The 20,023-nt window shown below is 39.6% G+C and overlaps 1 long non-coding RNA gene across 30 annotated transcripts in view; it reads left to right on the top strand.

The window, feature by feature from the left end:
- The window catches only part of LOC148002471 (uncharacterized), a 219,017-nt gene that overhangs the window by 12,810 nt on the left and 186,184 nt on the right, over positions 1-20,023 (top strand). For 29 of the 30 annotated variants that reach the window (XR_015632902.1, XR_015632903.1, XR_015632906.1 and 26 more), the window contains one exon: positions 124-172. This is a non-coding gene — a long non-coding RNA (uncharacterized LOC148002471). Of the gene's footprint in view, positions 1-123; positions 173-2,201; positions 3,269-20,023 lie in introns of those variants that run through there. The other variant, XR_015632910.1, reaches the window with a different exon arrangement.

Below are 20,023 nucleotides of genomic sequence, written 5' to 3' on the forward strand. Positions count from 1 at the left end.
CTTTTTTGAAGAGTGTGAAGGACCACACTCTAATTCTCAGAAGCATCAAACACTTGTCTGTAATTGTCTCAGAGTTTTTTTCCATTTTAATGATTTTCTCCTTTTTTGCTGTTTTTGTTCAAGGTTTCCCAAGAGGAACACTTGGGTGTATTCTTTGGAGAAGAGCAGAGTGGTATGTATCTGTGCTAGAGATTTTGCATAATTCTGTTTTCTCAACTTTTGTCATGTGCTTTGTTTGTATATGTTCTTGTTTGTGTGAATAGATATTTAGGCTGCTTCAGGGTATATGAATTATGCTTTGAAAATGATTGGATAAAAATCATTTCCACCAAGATAGAAGTCATTTAGAATCTTTGGTTGGTTCAAGTCTCTGCTTAGGTCATGAATTTATACTTTCTCTATGTGAGACAAGTAATCCCATTGCTTATTGGCTTTCCAAGAATATATGAAAATATAAGAACATAAGTAGAGTGTGTTGCATTCTACAACTTCTGGTACTAATGTTTGATACTGATGATGAACTCCCATAAATAAAATTGCTACTTTTCCTGCATTTAACTCGTTGTCAACTTTTGTAAATACTACCTGACTGTTGAAACGCATCATGAATGGGCTTTTATGAGAGTCAGTGTGGGGTCCTGGTAAGTAGTTCACATTAACCATTGCAATCCCTCGGAAGCTAGAGGTTAGCTGACTGGGCTGATATATGACCTGTCCAGCTGTCATATTAAGAGTCAGCTCTTTGTGGAGATTAAATGTAATTTTGAGCCTTCTTGCTCTTGCAGGCATGCTAAGAATGATCAAACTTATACAAAATTTCTTAGTCTACTAGAATGTCTACAAGAAGCTACAGCTGGACATACTTGAGGTTGAGTATAATGCTAACAAGGTCAGGGAGACGGGGCTAATAGAACACTTGGCTTTATTCTGGTTCTATCTCCATGCGAGCTCCATACAATTAACTCCATTTAATCATTTGTCAGACAAATACTGTAAGATAAGAGTTGGCGTTTATGTACAGATCAATGAAACCCACCACCTAGACAAGTATACATTTGCGTCATTTCATACGGCAGTCAGTTGTACATGCAATGTCCAGTTCAGGAATTTTGAAATAAATACAGTATGGACTAGGCAATGTAAACAATATGGTGGGTGGTGAGACTGGCATTAGAAATCACTTAAACCTGGGAGTCCCTGCAGAGGCACAGCCATTTAAAATATTTAAGAGTCAATTTAGGAGTGACTTAAATCTCTTTGTCTTAAGACCATATAAAAAGGTACTATTCCACAAAATTATTTCTCCTCCTTAAGAATTTTGAGTTTACACCCCTCCCAACCATATTATAACATTTTAAATAGCTAAAAGAAACAAGCTTGATTTCTGTCTGCTTGCATGTCATATTGCTTATTTCCTTTTTTTTTTTTTTTTTTTTTTTTAGAAAAAAGTGGGTTAAGGGAAGGATGGAAGGGTAATGAAGGAGTGTGCGTGTGTGTGTGTGTGTGTGTGTGTGTGTGTGTGTGTGTGTGTGTTCGGAATTAGATAACACTTTGAAAATGCGATGGGGAAACCAACTATTTTATAAGCTTTTATTAAACTTATAATTCTTTTATTTTAAGTCACCCCACTGTAAGCAATAATTTCCACACAAAGCCTTAAACTATCAAACAAAATGCATTGTATTAGGTGACTATACCTCCCTTCAAATTGTTGATTAGGAAGTTCAAGACACCCCATACTAAACAATGCAGGGTCTTGCCTTGGCTCTCCGTTACCTTTCAGAGCTTGAACATAAGACCTTACTGCTAAAGACAATACATGCTTCAGTCACAGGACTTGGAAAAAACCAAGCTACTACTTACCTCCATGATGTCTGTGCAATGTTGGAAGATGCTATGCAAGAGACGAGCTGGAGGAGAAAAGTTGTCCACAGGCCTGCTCAGCAGTAAATCCTGCTGACTGAATTAATGACTAGCCTGGAAAGGTATAGCCAATGGTACAATGGCAGCAGTAATGTTTGGGAAGTTATATTCAGCAGGTATTTGATTGACCTGTTCAACACACAGGAATTCATGCCTGTGCTGTAGAACCAGCCAAGACCTTGTGGCTGGAGAGGTCATGGACCTTAGAGAACTGACTACTGTGATTCTGTTAGATTGGTATAGTATCCAAGTAAAAAAAGTTATCCTTGTACCCATAGGTAAGGGCAGCTCTCACTCCTCATCAAGGAGCTTCTTTTTCCAACAGATGAAGACTATTATAGAAAGTGGTCAAAGTGGCAACCATAAGTCACCATGGAGTGCTTATGGGACCTCTCTAACATCATCCTTACTCCCAAGGATCTGGGAAAAATCACAGAAGAGGGGGCAGAAACCGGAAGAGACAGGGAACTGGAAGACTCTGCAAAATAGTGTCTTCTAGATATGATGGTACTGTGCTGTAAATCTGGGCAGTATGATTGCAGAAGACCACCCCAGCCAACATCTAGCATGGACAAGGAGGGAAAGACTCACCAGGCCCCATCCCCAAGTGAAAAACCATACGCTGTCAGTAGCTGCTGGGAGAGGGAGGAATTCTCTTCAGAGGTGAGACTTCTTACAGGTTGATCACACACAAATAGCCAGCCCTATATTCCATGTCAGCAACACTACCCAGGTTCAATTGAGATCTCTCTCTCTCTCTGTCTCTCTCTCTCTCTCTCTCTCTCTCTCTCTCTCTCTCTCTCTCCTTCCTTCCCTCCCTCCCCCTCTCTCTTTGTTTCCCCGTGTGTGTGTATGTATAAAATGATTATAATCATAATAGAAAAAGATATGAATAGGGAGGGCAAAGGGGCAGATTCATGAGGTTTTGGGAAAAAAAGTATGGATATGATGTTGATACATTGTATTCATGTATGACAATCAGAATGTTTATCATAAAGTGCATATTTACTTGAAAGCAATTAAATAGAAAATCTGACATTGAAATAACTATATGTGACTATATGTTTTTGTCTCACTTAATAAATACAGACTAAATGATGAAAATAATATAGTTCCAATATATAATGGGAAGAGTAATATTGTGACAAAAACATTTCAAACATTTTCAGTTTTATACAATTTGAAAGTATTTAATAAATGATTTCTTCAAGTTGTTGGGTTTTGCTGTCATATGGAGTCCTTCTGAATTGTTAGAGTGCATTCCACTGTGGTAAGGCAATTAGTCTGTAAACCACATTAAGTCAAATAAGGTGATTCCATCAGAATAAAGACAGAGGAAATCAAACTAGCATGTGTGGTCATTTTCCTCCTGAAAACAAAATTATAACAGCTTGAAATGCTTGCGGGTTCCTAAAAGGAAGCGATCTGCCACAGTGCCAAAAAGGAAGAGTCGACCGATCCCTGGGAGGAAAGCACATCCATCTAGCATGCAGTTTTCTGGAGTCTCTGTTCTACAATTAAGTCTGTAAGTAAGACTCATTCAGGAAGGGATATGACAGCCCTTGGAGTAATGTTAGTACACAAGCCGAAACCGTAAAGTTCTAGGATTCAGAGAATTGAATATCCAGAAGGGGGAACACAAATTTCTTAGGATTCAGAAGGAACCCAGAATGAAATTTCTTCTACTTGGAACCTGAGTGAAAAATACTAAAAAGAGAGCATGATAATTGTCTTCAGTACAAATGAATACCCCCATCTTCGCACTGAATAAGAAACACAGCCATAGGCAGACTATCAATTCTGAAATGACAGTCAAACTACAAATACTAGTCATGGGGTGGGAATACCTATAATTCTATAGCCGAATTCTTTGCAAAAACATTGAATTAGAATACATAATCCAGGTTACATGGAAATCTGCCCCTGCAATTGTTAAATGTGGGAGGAAATAATGAACTTTCAGAAAATTCACCAACTTAAAAGAACTATAGAATAAATTTCTTTCTGTATCACAAAAGAATGGATTGGTGCAACAAGAAGGTAATACAGTTTATAAAAAACAACCAGGTGGAACTTGCAGGAAATGTTCCTACGAATGACAAAGTAAAAGATACTCACCAGAGAGATACACCCAGATGTCATCAGAATTTTGTCGTTCTTGTCTTCATTATCCCTGACTCCCTTTTCATAATCTAACAATTTCATGTATACATCCATGTTCTTTTTTCTCTCTTAGATTTCCCAAATGAGAGAAAGTATACTTGTCCTTGTGGAACTGCCTTTCTGTCAGGTGCCTTTTTTTATTTCAGTTTTTATTTTTTTAATTTTCTTGGATATTTTATGTATTTATATTTAATATGTTATTGCCTTCCCACCTCTTCTATAACGTTTTCCTCCCCCCGCTTCTAAGAGGATGCTCCCACTCCCACCCACCCACCCCTGCCTAAACACCCTGACATTCCCTACATTGGAGGGGACCAAGGGCCTCTCCTCCCATTGGTGCCTGACAAGGCCATCCCCTGCTACATATGTGGCTAGAGCCATGGGTCCCTCCATGTGTACTCTTCAGATGGTGGTTTAGTCTCTGGGAGCTCTGGTCGGGTCTGGTTGGCTGATATTGTTGTTCTTCCTATGGGATTGCAAACCCCTTCAACTCCTTCAGCCTTTTCTCTAACTCTTCCATTGGTGTCCTCTTGTTTAGTCCAATGGCTAGCTGCAAGCATCCTCATTTGTATCAGTAGGGCTCTGGCAGAACCTCTCAGGAGACACCCATATCAGGCTCCTGTCAGCAAGCACTTCTTGGCATCAGCAATCCTGACTGGGTTTGGTGGCTGTATAAGGCATGGATCCCCAGATGGGGCAGTCTCTGGGTGGCTTTTCCTTCAGTCCCTGCTCCACTCTTTGTCCCTGTATTTCCTCCCATGAATATTTTGTTGTCCCTTCTAAGAAGGAATGAAGCATCCACGTTTTGGTTTTCCTTCTGGTTACTATTGCTCTGATGAAACACGATGACCAAAAGCAGGTTGGGGAGGAAAGGTTTATTTGACTTATACTTTCACATTGTACAAACTGACAACAGGAAGTCGGGACAGGAACTCCAGCATAGCAGGAACCTGGAGGCAGGAGCTTATGGAGAGGCCATGGAGGAGTGCTGCTTATTGGCTTGTCCCTTATGGATTGCTCAGCTTTACAGTCCCGGCCCCTGCTTTCCTAGCCTTGTTCCCACTTTCCCTTCCTCCTCCTTCAAGTATCTAGCAATTTCACTTTTATTCCTTTTTCTCCCCTAGATTTTTTTTCACTTAGTAGGCTAATCTCTAGTTCTGCTCATTTTCCTGGAAAGGACCACACTTTATTTGTTGCACATACGAATTCACAACAATTGTGACAGCATGCACAAGATCTGAACAAGCTCAAGAAAGACAAAATCCTAGCATGGAGGGATAATGTAGGTACAAAATCCCATTTGAGAGCTACTAGGAGAGGAAGTCCATTCCCTGTACTGGTGTGACATCAGAACACGTGCTACTCATAAGACGAGTTGTGTAATACAAACTGGATTTCAGGGAATGAAGAAAAAGATACAACACTAGAGGATAGGAAGGGGAAGGTGAAAAATAAAATTCTGCATAAGGACAGTCAGTGTGGTGAAGAAATATATTGTAGCAGAAGGCAGTCTATGCCTAGTGCTCATTCAAAATGTGATTTACATTTAAAATGTACAGAATTCAAGAAAGTAAAAACCAAAAGAGCAAATCACCCAGTCACCAAAAGGACATTGGACCTATGCAGGTTCTTTAGAAATGAAGATTGTAAAATGGCCAATAGACACACAAGGGACTGTCAATAGCCTCAGTTGTTAGGGAAGGACACACCAAAGTAAGTGAGAGTCTCTTATACCTTAGTAGCCAGCCTCAGGAGGTCAAGCAATAGTAAAGGTTGGTAAACCATAGGCATTGTTGGTGGGAACAAAAGCTATTTCAACCACTTTGAAAACTAGTGTGCAGGCTTTTTAAAACTTAAAACTTGAACACATATGCACTGACACACACACACACGCACACACGTACACGCACACACATACACACACACACATATATATACATATATATATACATATATACATATATATACCCAAATTTATGGCAATATGTTTACTATTAGCTAAACATTCACAAATGAACAGAAAAAGAAAATGTATATTCACTTCTGCTTCAGATATCCTGAGAAATACCCCCTACACATACACACACACACACACACACACACATTTATTTACGTCTTGCTGTAGTTTATTCCGACATCTTAGGGAAGTGCTCTAAAATTTCCACACTAAGTCACACCTCATTTTCATAATTACGGATTTAAATGCCTTCAGTTAATAGTGGATTAAACAAATAAAGTATTAGCTATAGAAGATTAGAACAGTACAATCACTTCCCTTAACTCAATGGACTGTAGTAGAAATCTTTACCTAATATTCAGTATGGATCAGTGGATAAAGTACTTGTTACATAAGTATAAAGTCAGATTTCAAATCCCCATAACCATATAAAACTGAGCTAGTAACACATGTCTGTAATCTCTTATCCACTGTGAGAGGCAGAGACAGGAGAACCTGAAAATAACTCATTGCATGCTTATCCTAATGTATGCTGTATTGAGGGGGATGGAGGAGACAGAGACAGACAGAGAGAACAACCCTGTGTGGCCTAAAGAGCAGTGATCCCATCAGCATCCAGGCATGGATAGAGGAATTGCTGACAGGTCTTCCCCCTCACTGATAAAGTACATGCTACCAATAGGATCAGGGAAAGGAAAGGTCAGCGACTTTAGTTCTGTTTCCCTGGTGACTGCACTAGGCTCAAATGCATGCTCTCAGCCTAGTGACGCACTGAGTCGCAGATAAATTGAAAACACACAAATCTGGGAATGTGATGGATAAGAAGGTGGGAAGATTGACAAGGATGGGAATGAAGCAATCAGAATCCATCCTATTGATGTATGAAAGTGTCAAAGAATTAACTAATTATCAGCTGAAATTGTTTTATACATAAAAATAATGTAAGAAGCTCAAGATAACAGAAGTACATAGAAATATAAATAAAAAAGACTGCTGTAATAATATTCAGAAAATTCATGAAATGCAACCTTAAAACAAAGTATAATCAAATGAATTCCAAAATGACACAGGATATTCTCAGGTTTATTTTTGCTTTGCTGTAATGTTTTCTGAGGTTTTAATTTGAGAGATTGGAAGAAAAAGTTTCTGTCATTAAAACAGAATATTCTTGCATCAGTGCAATGAGAGCCGACTATTCAATGAGTGACCTTAGAAATGTAAAAGTATCTATCGAAACATGTAAATCTAGATACATGCATCTCACTGTATACAAAAATACTTTTTTGCATCATTAAAAAAGCTAAATGTGAAAAATAAAATAGACATTTTAGAAAATATGCTTTTGTTAGAGTTGTAGGAAACAACTTCATAATCTAATTGCACACAGAAATTTCAAGAGTTCAGAGGTAAGCGTTTGTAAATGTTCTCAGGATAATTAAGGGGTTATAGATGTTACATAGACTAATGAGTAGCCTATATTTTTCTAACACTAAAATTTAAAGGACCTGTCAAATTAGAATAGCAATATTCCCTCTGCACTGATGAGATTGTACATTACAATATGTGAAATATCTATTCTATGATATAACCAAGAATGCCTACACATTCAATACTATCAACACTGTAAATATATTAAATTATGATGTTTCTGTCATTTTAAACTATGCCAGATTGTGGTATAAGGCTATAATCCCAGCATTCCATTGAAGGCTAATATTGGATGATCATAAACGTGGGGCCAACTTGGGCTACCTAGTATGATCATACTACAAACAAACAAAAAAGAAAGTAAATTAGAAAGAATGAATGCCTGTACTAACTCTGTGCATGTACATTACAGTGTGGAACAAAAGAAATCCGATGCACAGGTGAACAACTGGTTGCTCTTTAGATGGCATTTCCTATTGGGCTCATGTAATATGAATTGATTACCAGCAAAACTACTCGTAATTTCCTGTAGTACAGATGGTTTGAATTCTCCACTAAGAAGACATAAAGTGTGCAAATTAAAATATTCCACTGCATGCAGCCTACAAGAAACTTATATGTTTATGATATATGATAATGATATATTCTCTAACACACCTTTTAAACATTCAAAGCAAATATATGGAAAAATCTGAATTGTGGACTTTAATACTCTGACAGTGGGAAGCTCATTTAGACAGAAAATCAACAAGGAAATGTTGGGTTTTACCAATAGTTTACAACAATTCAGACATAGTATCCAGGCACTGGACATTCTAGCTAGCTTCAGCATAATGCACTTGCTCCTCAACCACTCACCAACACGCTCTGAGAGCAATGATAAGTTAGGTCACAAAACAGCTCAATAAGTTTAAGAACATAAAATTTTACGAAGTATATCCTCCAACCACAATGGTAGGAAATTAGAAATAGATTCTAGAAGAAAACTTGGAAAACTCATTAATTTGCAAAGATTAACCAATAATGTGTTCTTGAAGAGAAATGATTCATAGAATAAATTCAAAGGGAAAATTAAAAAATTAAGTAGGTTGATGCAACAAAAAACTGTTTAAAGAGGAATGTTTAGTGATTAAATACCTATGTTTAAGAAAAGGCTGAGAAATCCAAACAAAGTTACACCCAACAGAGTAAAAAGAGAAAGAAAGAGAGGGAAGGAGAGAAGGAGGGAGAAAGGGAGGAAAGAGAAAAAGGAAAATCATAAAGCCAGGGAGGGGAAAATACCATTTTTTCTTAATTACCCTTTGTACAGACACCTGCATGGATATGACCAGAGCTGTGTCTCATCACTGATTCTAATCCAATTGAACTGACAATGAAGGTTCGCCATTGACCCCTTTTCAATGAACCACACACCATATCACTTTAATCTGGAACATTCTACCACTTGCACCTCAAAAGACTCATTTGCATCACATGATGCAAATTTAGGTCATCTCTAAAAGCTCTGTAAGTCTTAACAGACTGAACATTGCTCAGAAACCAGAAATGCAGGATCTTTTGAAAGACTCAAAGCTACTATTAAATGTGGTCCCATATAAAACAAAAATAGAAGTGACTAAAGACAGTAGCTCCAGTATTCAACAACAGAATAAACATTCCTTTTCCACAGTGAGGAATGAATGTATAGGAAAGAAAGCCAGAAGGAAAAGCATTCCATCCCAGCCAGAAGGAAAACATTCCATCCCAGCGAGAAGGAAAACATTCCATCCTGCAGCTCCATGTCGAGCTGCTGGGCTCTTGGTGGCACAAACTCGTTCTCAAAGCCTTGGAAGCCCTTTCTCTCCAGCTCTGCAGCCCGCATCAATGTGGTCTCTTTCTTGGGTTAGATCAACTCCATATCTGCAATGTTCCTTGGTGAATATCACTGTTTCTTATATTTTGAACATTCTGGACTCTCCATGACAACATAACCTTCATCTTTAGAAATAAATGGCAGGCCTCCTTAGAAGGAATATGATCCTACCTGAATAGCCTCACTGACTCTTGAACACTAGCAAGCCCAGCTCCCTTGGGATGATCCCGAGACATGATTTTGCTGCCTCAAGGTGTACTTTGTCCCCATGCTAACTAACACAACTGAATTGGCTTGTACGTATCTCCAATTGCTGAACCCGAGAGTGCACTTCCCTAGGTTAATCATGGAAGCTCTGCAGTTAATCCATTCTCTCTCCTTTCAAACGAGTTTGCATGTGTACACACTGGGCCCTTCAACAGATGGCATTTTACTCTCATAAAACCTTTCCTGTTTTCCCAGTGCAAAGATGAGGTTTCACTTAAATTGTGCTATTTCCTAAACAATTACAGCTGTTGTCTCTGTTACCCATCTTGTTTACAATTTAAATTTGCTCATTCTTCTATCCTCATCAAACTGTATTTCTTTCTTATCTGTCTGTCTTCACCATTGCCCTTGTCTCCATTATAACCCAAATACAAGCAGAGAATAGTTATCAAGAAACAAACTGAATACTATGCTTTCCTGAAATTCCCTCTGCCTAAGACATCAGTTCATTGCGTGTAAAATTCAACTTCACAATTATTTCAGAACTAATGGTTCCAGAAGATTTCATAATAGTGGTGGAGCCAGTTGTGGGTTGTGGTGGCTCACACCGATAGGATTTGCTGAAGGAGGCAGAGGCAGGAGGATCATAGTGGTGGTAGAGACATGAGAGCAGACACCTAGGTCACATCTCTACCCACATTCTGGAGGAGAAAGTGAGGTGGAAGTTGGGTGCGAGTATGAACTTTCAGATCCTACTCCAAGCGATGTATTCCCTTCAACAAGGCTGTACCTCGCTAAAAGTTTCATATTTTAGATGATGTTTTAATAAAAAGGATAACTGTGAGGCCAGGGATATGTTAATTTGCTTGACTTCAGTAGCTGCTTTACCACATGTATGTAAATAAAGAAGACATGTGGCATACTTTAAATAATTACAGTAAGCATTTGATATGTATAATCCTTATAACCAACAGATTGTAATCTATAAAGAATAAAATATTTATACAAGGAAAAGTACTCACAAACTGTAGAAGAAAAGCGCAGGCAAAGGACACCACTGAGAACTTATAAGAAGAGCTTAATGCCCAGTAGACTGAAAATTAGCTATTCAAGCTAACTACTAATTAGGGAAGTGCAAATTAAACCAAATTGAAATATCATTTCACATACATCAGCTGGACAAAAATAGGTAGTACAAGCCTTGGCAAGATATAATTTTCTAGAAGCTCTGAACTATTGCTGGTGGTTTGATATACTGATATGCTTGAGAAGGAAAAGAAGAAACACATAGCCTTCAAAGGATAATTTTACTTCCATATTCTAGCATAATTATTTTTAAAAATATTCCCAAGAAAGTACAAGCCATAATGAAAAAGGAAAACATTGATACCCATGGAAACAAACTTTCTAATCTTCATATAAAATAATCATCCAATTAAAATAAAGTCAATATCTCTTACATATATATGTAATATATATGTGTATAGAAATAAGGTGAAATAGAGCATGATACATAAATTTAAAAAACACAGACAGTAATGTACATCTACATATGCTTCTATACTAAGATGTGAGAATAATAACCTTACATTCATGACAGTAAGTCTTCAATAGAAGGTATTGGGATTTTAAAGTATAATTTTTAATATAAAAATAATAGGTATCATATTCAGAGCTATTAATAGGTATTATATTATCTTCTGAATATGTATTGGGGTTATTTCATAAATTTTGCAAAGTTTTTTATGTTTTAATTCTTGGCCTGTGTGTTTGTATGTGTACTGTGTCCATGCAGAGGTCAGAAGAAAGCATGGGATCCCTGGGACTGGAGTAACAGATGGTTATAACCTGCCACATTGTTCCAGGAAACTAAAGCCGTGTCTTCTGCAAGAGCAATAAGTGCTCTTAACTACAGGGTCCTCTATACTGGTTAGCTTGCTTGTTCTGGTTGTTGTTTTCTCAACTTGACAGGGCTAATCTGAGAACACAATTTGAGAAGATTCCTCTGTTGGATTGACCTATAGACAAATCCGTGGGATATTTTTTGACTGATATGGGAGGGTTCAGACCACTCAGGGTGGTACCACCCATGGGCAGGTAGTCTTCTGTTGTATAAGAAGCCAGATTAGGCAAACTATGAGGATCAAGTTTGTGACCAGTATTCATCTGCAGTTCTGCTTCAGTTCTTGCCTCTAATTCTTGCCTTGACTTCTCTCAGTGATGAATGATTATGGGGCACTACAAGCCAAATAATTCCTTTCTTCCCCAAACTGCTTTTGGTCATGGTGTTTAATTACAGAAGTATGAAGCAAATCAAAATACCAATTCTACAGCACTATCACAAAATTTAAATTACAAAAAGAGATGTCTTGAATTTTGTGTAAACTAAATTTTGTTGGAACTGACCACTGACTTTAGCAATTTTTTTTACAAAGGGTAGCAGAATATTCACACTACTCTAAAGAAATTTTCTTGTCCCAAGCTATATCCGTTTATATATTTTAATGTTGCACTGGTTTCTTCTTCTTGAGCCTGTGTGATGGTGAAGGGACCTTAGCCTTGAGCCTGTGTGATGGTGGAGGGACCTTAACCTTGAGCCTGTGTGATGGTGGAGGGACCTTAGCCTTGAGCCTGTGTGATGGTGGAGGGACCTTAGCCTTGAGCCTGTGTGATGGTGGAGGACCTTAGCCTTGAGCCTGTGTGATGGTGGAGGGACCTTAGCCTTGAGCCTGTGTGATGGTGGAGGACCTTAGCCTTGAGCCTGTATGATGGTGGAGGACCTTAGCCTTGAGCCTGTATGATGGTGGAGGGACCTTAGCCTTGAGCCTGTGTGATGGTGGAGGACCTTAGCCTTGAGCCTGTGTGATGGTGGAGGACATTAGCCTTGAGCCTGTGTGATGGTGGAGGACCTTAGCCTTGAGCCTGTGTGATGGTGGAGGACATTAGCCTTGAGCCTGTGTGATGGTGGAGGACCTTAGACTTGCTGAATAAGTTGGCTTCTAACCTCAAGTTTTCATAATCTATGATGAATCCCCAGGCTTTGGATTTTCCTCTTTTGTAAAATGATGAGTGTGGATTGCACAACCATGTTGTTCTCAAATGAAAATATCAAAGCTATAGTTCTAGTCTATAACTTTTTCAACTTATCCATCTGATTGTGTCTGTATTAGGGAAAAAATCCTTTTGAAGAAGAAATAAACTAACAATGAGGCTGGTGGGGTGACCATTATGCCCTTCCATCCACTCTGACTGCTGTCTATATTACAAAAGGAAACTGAGTCAACTAACTGTACAGAGAGGGGGGACCATAGGCAGACATGACAAGAAGATCTACCTCAAGCCAAGGAGGAAGCCTCGAAAGCTGTCAGCCCTGCTATCACCTTGATCTTGGACTTCCAGCCTTTGATACTGTTAAACAACAACAACAACAACAACAACAACAACAACAACAACAACAACAACAAAAACCAAGTTGCTTATACTACTCAATCTGTGGTGTTGTTGCAACAGCTTCCTGGAACTGGTGCACACATCAGGTTACGTCTAATACCTTTATTCTGTTGTTTGAAAAATACAAGTTCTTTCTTTTTTAATGGCCCAAAAAAGTGACTTGATTTTTGGTTTGTTTTGTCTATATTTTTCTCTTGCTCTCTTGCTCTCTTGCTCTCTTGCTCTCTTGCTCTCTCTCTCTCTCTCTCTCTCTCTCTCTCTCTCTCTCTCTCTCTCTGTGTGTGTATGTATGTTCATATATATTTAAGGAACATATGTTCAGCTTGTTTTCCTTCCTCCTCACATTTTTCAAACTCCAATAGTCTGCAGTATAGCAGAGTAGAAATATACACTACAGAATTTTCCTCTCCCCGGAGTAAAGCAATTCTTTATTAGTAGTGTCTTTGCTGCTGCAATACCGAGCCATTGCTGGTGGTTTAAGTTGGGGCCTTTTTGGCCTTTACCTCTGCTCTAATGATTACTGGTTTATTAGTTACTTTTGTGTTACTATAGCTATAATATTCCACACAAAGAATTTCAGGGAATCACAACTCATTTTGGCTTATAGTTCTCAAGGACTTCGGAAGTTTGATCTATTAGAGAGTGACTCGGTTTATGGAAGGGGAAGTGTGTGGTGCAGGTTGTTCATTTCATTGCTGGCAAAAGAGGGCTAGGGTTAGCCTTCTCTCTTTTCTTTTGCTTCTTCCTTCTTTTCCTTTTGTTTTTGTTTTGCATTTAATTAGCAACATTTTATTTAATGTTTTAGAATTGTGAAGGTTATTTGGGGTCAAAGGTTCACTCTAGTGACCCGTTACTCCCAGCTGAGGCAGTATTTCTTATTTTTTGTCATCTATGTCATAAAGTTCCTGGCAGATTCAAGTTACAGAAAGAAAATTTTACTTGGCTCTGGTTTCAGGGCCTTATGTGAAAATCACATGGCAGTGGAGTTGTATATGCAATTTTTTTCATTCTTATCACCTTGTACAAAGCTCAAATCCAAGTGGATCAAGGACCTTCACATAAAACCAGATACACTGAAACTAATAGAAGAGAAAGTGGGGAAGTGCCTCAAACACATGGGCAGAGGGGAAAATTTCCTGAACAGAATACCAATGGTTTATGCTCTAAGATCAGGAATCAACAAATGGGATCTCATAAAATTACAAAGCAAAGGACACTGTCAATAGGACAAAATGGCAACCAACAGATTGGGAAAAGAGCTTTACCAGTCCTATATCTCATAGAGGACTAATAGTCAATACATACAAAGAATTCAAGAAGTTAGAGTCCAGAGAATGAAATAACCCTATTAAAAATTGGGTACAGAGATAAACAAAGAATTCTCAACTGAGGAATATTGAATGGCCGAGATGCACCTAAAGAAATGTTCAGGGGTTGGGGATTTAGCTCAGTGGTAGAGCGCTTGCTTAGCAACCACAAGGCCCTGGGTTCGGTCCCCAGCTCTGAAAAAAAAAAAAAAAAGAAATGTTCAACATCTTTAATCATCAGGGAAATGCAAATCAAAACAACCCTGAGATTGCACCTCACACCAGCCAGAATGGCTAAGATCAAAAACTCAGGTGACAGAGGATGTGGAGGAAGAGGAACACTCCTCCATTGTTGGTGGGACTGCAAGCTGGTACAACCACTCTGAAGTTCAGGCTGGCAGTTCCTCAAAATATTGGACATACCTGAGGACCCTGCTATACCACCCCTAGGCATATACCCAAACGATGCTCCAACATATAACAAGGCCACATACGCCCCTCTCTTCATACCAGCCTTATTTATAATAGCCTAAAGCTGGACAACCCAGATGTCCTTCGACAAAGGAATGAATACAGAAAATGTGGTACATCTACACAATGGAATACTACTCAGCTATTAAAAACAATGAGTTCATGAAATTCTTAGGCAAATGGATGGAAAATATCATCCTGAGTGAGGTAACACAATCAGGAAAGAACACACATGGTATGTACTCACCAATAGTTGATATTAGCTCAAAAGCTCGGTATACTCAAGATACAATTCACAGACCACATGAAGCTCAAGAAGAAGAAAGACAAATGTGTGGATGCTTCAGTCCTTCTTAGAAGGGAGAACAAGATACTCACGGGAGGAAATACAGAGACAATGTGTGGAGCAGAGACTAAAGGAAAGGCCATCCAGAGACTACCATACATGGGGATCCATCACACATGAAGTCACCAACACAGTCACTACTGGGGATTCCAAGAAAAGCATGCTGACAGGAGCCTGATATAGCTGTATCCTGAAAGGCTCTGCCAGAGCATGACAAATACAGAGGCAGAGACTCAGCCAACCATTGGCTGAGAACGGGGTACCCAATGGAGGAATTAAGAGAAAGAACTGAGGTAGCTGAGGGGGTTTGCAACCCCATACGAACAACATCAACCAACCAGACACCCCAGAGCTCCTAGGGACTAAACCACAAACCAAAGAGTACACCCATCGCTCCAGCTGCATATGTAGCAGAGGATTGTCTTGCGGGGCATCAATGGGAGGAGAGGCCCTTGATCCTGTGAAGGCTCAATGCCCTAGTGTAGGGGAATGCCAGGGCAGGGAGGCAGAACGGAGTGAGTGGGTGGGTGGGTAGGGGAGCACCCTCATAGAGACAGGGGCTGGGGGGATTTGGATTGGTGATTTCTGGAGGGGAAATCAGGAGCAAAGATAACATTTGAAATGTAAATAAGTAATATCCAATTAAAGAAAAATGGGGGGGGAGACATAGTTTCTTATCACATTAGTAGATTGAGAAATAGATGCTCAGACCAAAAATGTACAGGTACCTTTTAGGCCTGCCCCGTGAACCCTTCTCTGCCAGCCTGGCATTGCTAGTTTTATGATAACTTGACAAGCTAGAGTTATCTGAAAGGAAGGAACGGCAATCGAGAAAATGCCTCCATGATAAGGCATTGGTGATTGACAGAGGAGGATCTGGCCCATTGTAGGTGATGCTGTCCCTAGGCTGGCGGTCCTGGGTTCTGTAAAAAAAGCGGGCTGAGGAAGCCATGCTGTGCAAGCCAGTAAGGAGCACCTTTTCATGGCCTCTGCATCAGCTCCTGCCTCCAGACTCCTGCACTGTTTGAGTGCCTGTTGTGACTTCCTCTGGTGATGAACAGTGATGTGAAAGAGCCTTTCCTTTACAAGTTATTGGCCAAATATCAGAAAGGTGCTTCATTCTCATTCAGCATCAGCAGCTGGTGAACAAATGCTTAAGTCACTGAGCCTGTGCTGAAATATTTTATGTTCAATCCATAAGAAAACTCTACTGAAGTCCTATAGCTCTCAACATATGCTGGTTTCTGGTAATGAGGATCAAAACAAAAGACTTCAGGGCATGTCTCAGATCCAAACCAGAATTTCTGACATGGGCCCTTGATGCTGATGGCTTTCTTGTATTGCAAAATGCATGTTATTCAACTTTGCGTCCCCAAAGTCTTAACTTTCCCAGCACAGTTCATAATTCTAGCATTCAGGGTTTTTGGTTTTTGTTTGTAATTTTTTTTCCTGAGACAAGACACACTCTTAACCTGTTAGCCCTTATAAACTCAAAATTAGAATTAGATGCTTTTCATATAATATAGCACAAGATAAATATTCCTATTCTCAAGGGGAAGAACTGAAGGACAGCAAGGAAAGATTGGGATAAAACAATATTCAAAGCCAGCATGGGAAACACTGAACTATAGATGTCCATGGTCAGGATCCGGGCACTTGGTGTCCCGTAGGCTCTAATAAGGATTAGGATGCTCCTCTCTTCCACTCTTGACCTTTGTAGCCTCTCTCCCCTGATAGTGACACTTGGGATCTGCATCTTCCATTTTCAAAATGTCCATGTTTCTGGTGTCAAAAAAAAATCCCAGGGTCTTAATCTATACTCACAAAGCTCCATGTACCTCCCTGTTAGAGACTCCTCATGGGGAATCTGTTTCCATTACTGATTGCCTCTTTCCTAAAAAAAAGAAAACCAGAAGCCTTCATAAGTCTATATAATTCTGCCTACCTGTAAAGTCAGTAGTATGCATGGCCAACAAACAAACACCAAGTGGGCTGCCTGCTGGAACAGTTTTGGCCCATTTCATTACTAAACATCTCTATTTCTCCTGAAAACCAGTACCCAAGGCCAAGTACCACACGGTCAAGTTTATTTAAAATCACGATCCAACTCCTCACTTTCAGTGTCAGCCTGCAGATCTCTTGACTAAGACCCCTGACAAAAACAAACTAATGGGAGGATTTGTTTTCTCTCATAATTTCAGAAGGTTTAAGTCCATCACAGCTGGGAAGGCACGGCAGACTGGTTCAGGTCATCCTGGTGAGTGAGTGTGCCCAAAGCTATTCATATCGTAGTAGACTAGGAAGCAGAGGAGGATGGAACCAGAACGTGGGGTAAACCTGTCAAAGGCCTTCTCCAAAACACCTACTTTAATCGGGTAGTTCTCAACTCCTAAAGGATCTATAATCTTCTGGAAGAGTGGCACCAGTGATGATGTCAACCTTTCTGAGTCTGTTGGGGACACATATATAATCTGTAACCAGTGGTCCCAATGAAATCCTTATAATAATCTCTGTGTTTATCATGGTTTACTTTCTTGGATGTGAATTGATTCAGCTTTCCAGTGTCTCTTTACTGGGTCCTCATCAGTGTCCTTCTGTAATAAACTGTAAGAAATTGCAAAATGTTTGTTTTATTCTGTGTTAAATTGTGCAGCCAGGATGCTCAACTACATTACATGTTTTCATGAAAACATAACTTCAAGATAATTAGGACTCCTTAGTGAAATGATTAATTCTAGAATTTGGCAGAAAATATACAAAAATCAGCCTCACGAACACTACCGTGCCAGAGAGCAGGTAAAATCAATATTGATATCTATTACTGAAACCATACAAGAAGTAACTGGAAGAACTGGATTCATTTGAGAAATAATATACAGTGGCATTAGCACAATATAAAAGCATTGACATGATAAATTAAGTCAATCAATCATCCAATTAAAAGGGGTATTTCTTCCCTACAGAGTTTTGAGAAGTTTATATAGATAATTCCTCAGAGGAACAAGAGCATAAATTCTCACTAAAGTGTGGCATGCACTTCTTTCCAAAAGCGTGGTGATAACTTCTTTCAATACCATACAGTACAAGAAAGGAAAAGCCTGCTTTACAGAGAGTATGACCTAGTACAGTTGTCAGAGTCACATCAGCAATCCTAGATCATATAGTTAGTATGCATCTTGACATACTCTGATTAGCACGGCACATCTGTGATCTCTCCGTTCCCCAAACCCAGCAAGTCCAGTCCAATGATGAAGAAAACACACCATGGATTTCATTACAGGAATAGTGTATAAAACACCTGGGCAGCTCTCCTCAAAGCTCTTCAAGTCATCCAGTAAAACCCAGGTCTAAGAAACCATCACAAGAAACATTAGTGAAAGGAGGCAGGTACAACATCTAAATGTAATGTGGTGCCTTGGAAATGACCTAGATTGAAATATAACAACACATTTCAGGAATAAAGTAGGAAATAGAAGCAAATTAAGGACTTAAGTCATTGACAATGTGTCTGTTGGTTATTGATTGTAACATGTGAGTTTAAAGATTGGGTTACTGGGCAAGAGAAATGTCAGAACTCTTGCACTGTCGTATTTTTTTTCTATGAATCTAAACTTGTTTTTAAGAATAAAGTCTATTTTTTAAGAAACTGAAATCATAAATCAAAGACTGTGACATTTGGAGCATACTACTGAAATTAATATGAGCGAAAGATTAAAATATTTCTAAAATGTTGTGAGAGACGATGTGGGCACATACTAGTGAATTTTAGTTATCCTTATAAAATTAGCATAAATTTTGGCTTAAATTTGTATGCCTATGATAAAGCTTACTCGGATTTTCTACACATTATAACAGCTTTCTCCAACATGATAAGTTTATGGGTAATATAATCTGGTGGGCATTTCTTTCTACTTATTTTTTTAGGCTTGCTTATTTATGTATTTATTTTTAAACTCCAGATTTTATTCCCCTCCTGGTCCCCCACCCCTACCCCCAAGGATTCCACATCCCATACCTCCTTCCTGCTCCCTGCACTCCTCCCCCACCCCCTCTCCACAAGGATGTCCCCACCTCACCCACCCCACCAGACCTCTAAGCTCCCTGGTGCCTCCAGTCTCTTGAGGGTTAGGTGCATCTTCTCTGACTGAACCCAGACCTGGGAGTCCTCTGCTGTATATGTGTTGGGGGCCTCTTCTCAGCTGGTGTATGCTGCCTGGTTGGTGATCCGATCCAGTGTCTGAGAGATCTTGGGGGTCCAGATTAATTGAGACTGCTGGTCCTCTACAGGGTTGCCCTCCTCCTTGGCTTCCTTCAGCTTTTCCCTAATTCAACCAGAGGGGTCAGCAGCTTCTGTTCGTTGGGTAGGTGCTCCTATCTGCATCTGACTCTTTCAACTGCTTGTTCGGTCTTGTGGAAAGCAATCATGGTAGGTCTCTTTTTGTGAATGCCCAAAGCTTCAGTAATGGTTTCAGGTCTTGGGACCTCCCCTTGAGCTGGAACCCATTGTGGGCCTGTTGCTGGACCTTCATTTCCTCAGGTTCCTCTTCATTTTCATTCCTGCATTTCTTAGGATAGGAAGAATTATGTGTCAGAGCCTTGACTGTGGGATAACAAACCCATGCCTCACTTGATGCCCTGTCTTTCTACTGAAGGTGGATTCAATAAGTTCCTTCTCCCCACTGAAGGGTCTTTCACCTAGGGTTCCCCCCTTTGAGTCCCGAGAGTCTCTCACTCCCCAGGTCCCTGGTACTTTCTAGAGGGTCTTGTTCTTTGAAATTTGCCATTATGGAGGTGATTTGGTTACTTTCCCACATTGTATTTATTGTATATGGCTGAAGTAGCACAGTCCAGGGATGTTCTCAGTGCCAAAAAGCTAATGGTGTAAAACCAGACCTGAGTCCAATCCAAAGGCATCTAAA

This window comes from Rattus norvegicus, chromosome 11 (assembly GCF_021556685.1).
Source record: "Rattus norvegicus strain SHRSP/BbbUtx chromosome 11, alternate assembly SHRSP_T2T, whole genome shotgun sequence".
Classification (NCBI taxonomy): domain Eukaryota; kingdom Metazoa; phylum Chordata; class Mammalia; order Rodentia; family Muridae; genus Rattus; species Rattus norvegicus.